Here is a 4,983-nt window from a genome sequence, read left to right on the forward strand (position 1 = left end):
GAGTCCTGGGTAATCCCGTGATAAAATCCATGCCTATTTTATCCCACTTCCATTCGGGTATCGGCAATGGCTGTAGCAATCCTGCTGGCTTCTGATGCTCTGCCTTCACTCTCTGACATACATCACAAACTGCTACATACTCCGCAATATCCTTCTTCATTCCGGTCCACCAGAAAGTATTCTTCAAATCCAAATACATCTTGGTATTCCCTGGGTGAATCGAGTACGGTGAATCATGGGCTTCTTGCAAAATCAACTTCCTGATCTCCGGATCATTTGGCACATATACGCGGTCCTCGAACCATAAGGTATCGTGCTCATCCTCACGAAATCCCTTGGCTTTTCCTTTGCTCATCTTCTCCTTTATCTCTTCAATCTCCTTGTCTGTCTTCTGAGCTTCTCTGATCCTTTCCATCAAGGTAGACTGAATCTCCAATGTCGCTAAATAGCCTCTAGGGACTATCTCCAAACATAGCTCGCGAAGGTCCTCGGCTAACTCCTGAGGTAACTCTCCTGTCATGAGGGTGTTGACATGACTCTTGCGGCTCAACGCGTCTGCTACTACGTTAGCCTTTCCAGGGTGATAATGCAATCTCATATCATAATCTTTAATGAGCTCCAACCATCTCCTCTGTCTGAGATTTAACTCCTTCTGCGTGAAAATGTACTTCAAACTCTTGTGATCCGTGTACACCTCACAATGGTTTCCGATGAGAAAATGTCTCCATGTCTTCAATGCATGCACCACGGCTGCTAATTCCAAATCATGCGTAGCATAATTCTTCTCATGGGGTTTAAGTTGTCGTGAAGCATACGACACAACTCTTCCTTCCTGCATAAGCACTGCTCCAAGTCCTCGACGAGAAGCGTCGCAATAAACTTCATAGTCCTTGCGTTGATCTGGCAGAATCAACACTGGTGATGTAACCAATCGTTTCTTCAACTCTTGGAAACTAGCTTCACATTCCTCAGTCCAATTGAATTTGGTGTCCTTCTTCAATAGCTCAGTCATGGGCTTAGCAATCCTTGAGAAATTCTCGATGAATCTCCGGTAGTATCCTGCAAGTCCAAGAAAACTCCGGATTTCTCCAACTGTCGTGGGTGATTCCCAACTGGTCACTGTGTCAACCTTGGCAGGGTCTACTGCTATTCCTTCTCCAGAAATAACATGTCCAAGGAATCCAACTTCCTTCAACCAAAACTCACATTTGCTGAACTTGGCATATAACTGATGTTCTCTGAGCTTCTCAAGTACCAATCGTAAATGCTCCTCATGCTCTTCTTCATCCTTGGAAAAGATTAAAATATCATCAATGAACACCACGACGAACTTATCCAAAAACTCCATAAACACTTTGTTCATCAGGTTCATGAAATAGGCCGGTGCGTTAGTCAGTCCAAATGACATAACGGTATACTCATACAATCCATATCTGGTGGTAAATGCCGTCTTGGGTATATCCTGCTCTCGAATCTTTAACTGATGGTATCCTGATCGTAGATCGATCTTGGAAAATACTTTAGCTCCTTGCAAGCGGTCAAACAAATCATTGATCATCGGCAGTGGGTACTTGTTTTTGATGGTCACTTCATTCAATCCTCGGTAGTCAACCACCATCCTTAGTGATCCATCTTTCTTCTCCACTAGAAGTACTGGTGATCCCCAAGGTGACGAACTTGGGCGAATATAGCCTTTATCCAGTAACTCCTTGATCTGCTTCTTAATTTCCTCCAAATCCTTTGCGGGCATCCTGTACGGTCTCTTAGATATTGGCCCTGTGCCTGGCAAAAGTTCAATCAAGAACTCAATGTCTCTATCTGGTGGCATGCCTGGCAACTCTTCTGGAAATACATCCGGATAATCCTTCACCACTGGTACTTCCTCCTGTACAACTCCTGATAAGGAATTCACTTGAGTCCTCTTCGGCATATGCCGGGATACATACTTGATCCTTTTTCCTTCTGGGGTGGTAAGCAAAATCGTCTTGCTGGCACAATCGATGTTTCCTCCATACAACGATAGCCAATCCATTCCCAAAATCACATCCAAACCTTGCGATTCCAAAACAATGAGGTCTGAGGGGAAAACATGCCTACCAATGGCCAATGGTATCTGAAAACATCCTTGGGTGGCCATATACTCTGCTCCTGGCGAGGTTACTAACATAGGGCTTTTGAGAACTTGGGTGGACATCTTAAACTTGTTTACGAATCCCCTTGATATGTATGAATGCGATGCACCAGTATCGAAAAGAACGGTTGCAGTAAATGACTTAACCAAAAACTTACCTATTACTGCATCAGGCTGAGCTTCAACCTCCTCCACGCTCACGTGGTTCACATGTCCTTTGTTGAACGGGTTCGGCTTCTTCCCAGAGCTTCCATTGCCATTTCCATTTTGGGCTTCGGGACAATCAGTAGCATAATGTCCCGTCTTCTGGCACTTGAAACAAGTAATGTGACTTAGATCTCTCTTGGTTGGGGTAGATGGGTTGGTGCGGTTCTGTCCGTTTCCTCCTCCATTCCCATTACCATTCTTGGAGCCATTATGGTTGTGCGAACTACCTCCTCCATGGGTATGCTGAAACAGTCCTCCTGGCTTTGGGGTAAATCGGGGCTTCTGCTGGGCTCCAGAATTGTACTTCCCTTGTCCATACTTCCTCTTGCGGTTTTCAATCTGCTGATGCTTCCCTTCAATCATGAGAGCTCTATCTACCAGCTCCTGGTAGTTGTTGAAGGTTGCTACCATCAACTGCATACTCAGCTCATCATTCAATCCTTCCAAAAACTTCTCCTGCTTGGCTGCATCTGTAGCAACGTCATCTGGTGCATAACGTGCTAACTTACTGAATTCCTCCACATACTGGCCTACGGTGCGTCCTCCTTGGCGTAGGTTACGAAACTCACGCTTCTTCATAGCCATAGCTCCTGCTGAAACATGAGCTGTACGGAAAGCTTGCTGAAACTGGTCCCATGTGACAGTGTCAATAGGGTGCGTGGCTGTGTAATTCTCCCACCATGATGCTGCGGGTCCATCAAGCTGATGTGCGGCAAAACGCACTCTTTCCGCATCTGTGCATCCTGCAGTGGTCAACTCCCTTCCAACTTTGCGGAGCCAATCATCTGCTATAATCGGCTCGGTGCTACTGGAAAACACCGGCGGGTTTAGCCTTAAGAAACGGGCTAAGTGATCAACAGGTGGTGGTGGCGGTGGGTTGTTGTTGTTGTTGTTGCCTTGGTTCTGCACTAACACTTGCATCAGGGCATTCTGTTGCTGAATCAACTGGGTGATCTCTGGCGGAAAAACAAATCCGGTGTCGCGTCTTGGAGGCATCTGATAGGTTTAGAAAAGATGAGAGGTAAGAATAGAATGGGGTCTAGACGGAAAACACTACCCATATGCTCATGAGACAAATTCAATCAATATCACTCAATCAATCAAACAAGGCAAAACAATCGATCTAACTAGCGTTACAAAGTGCTTGAACTATACTATTAAATGGGGGAAAACTACTACTGATATGGTGGTCTACTAAAAATTCTGATCCGTTGAAGACTCCATGATGTCTGCTCCAGCTTCATCAATCCATTCGTCTTCACTTGGTTCCGAGTCGGTGTCGTCGATGATGATGTAGTTATCCGGACAAGTGCATTCGTCGACTTCTGCTTTTGGCACTGGATTTCCCACGAATGCTCCAATCTTATTCTCTAGGTCGTCAATCTTCCCTACTAGCGCGTTGATTTCCTCCAAGTAATCTTCGCGTGTAGTCTTGAGTTCTTCTTGGAGTTCCTTGATCTTCGTGAATGCCTTCTTCAGTTCTTCCTTGTCCGTGCATATCTGATTCTCCTGGCGTCGGATATGTTGGTTCTGCTCCTGGATGAAAGCTGCAATTGATCCATCCTTCTTGGTCTTGATCATCTCCCATTGCGCGTCTCGACATCCACAAATCTGATAAATTGTATCCTTAAGCTCCTGGTGGTAGACTTCTCCGATGCGTCCCATGGCGATGTGTGCGGCCATGCTCTTCCCTAAACTCCAAGTTGGTGCTTCGAAAACCAATCTCATGGCACTAAACATCCTTCCTGGAATGATAACTTGAATCTTCCAGCTCTCCTCTTCAGGTAATGTGGCGTTGTAGGTTTCGGTGACGCTTGGTATTCCTATGTTCAAGTACTTGGTGACTTCCTTCAGATGTCGACCAAACGGCGTGTCTTCATCTGGTTGCATGAACTTGCTCCTTGCATTCGCCATTCCTAAAAGAGTAGAAAGTGGAGAGGGGTCAGAAATGAGAAGAGAGAAGTTTTCTAGGGCTTAAGCTTAGTGGTCGTGTCCTACAGTCAGTGTGTGCTCTGATACCAACTTTGTAGCGACCAGACCTCAAATGGCCTGTGCTGCTGTGCACCAGTGTCATCCCTGGATCAGTAATGCTGACACGCACAGTACAAATGGAGGATTTATAACAGAGTAGCAATCACACACTTATTACATCGAATATCTCCGAAGAGATTAAGAATGATAAACATGGCTTAAGGCCATCTAATAACGATAACAGCGGAAGACTTGGAAGATAAGTGAGTCCATCAACTCCAGCGGCATCACTGAGTATAAGACCACGACCTAAAGCACCTTACTCGTCGTCTGAAAAGTCTGCAACATGAAACGTTGCAGCCCGAAAACGGGTCAGCACATAGAATATGCTGGCAATGTAACACATAGAGAGCAATGAACAATAAAAATGCTATACTACATGCATATATGGCTGGTGGAAAGCTCTATGGTTACAGTTTTGCGAAAAGCCAATTTTATCCTACTTCAAAGGAATAAATTTTATTTAACTATCATGGTGGTTGAAACATTGAGAAGGTACCTCCAACTCAATCCCAATTAAGTATCATCATTAACCCAACAAAATTAATTATAAGTATCACGTGATGAGATTCAAATGATAATCCAGGTACTAGATACTCAAGTTGTCCATAACC

This window comes from Triticum aestivum, chromosome 7D, assembly GCF_018294505.1.
Source record: "Triticum aestivum cultivar Chinese Spring chromosome 7D, IWGSC CS RefSeq v2.1, whole genome shotgun sequence".
In the NCBI taxonomy this organism is placed as follows: domain Eukaryota; kingdom Viridiplantae; phylum Streptophyta; class Magnoliopsida; order Poales; family Poaceae; genus Triticum; species Triticum aestivum.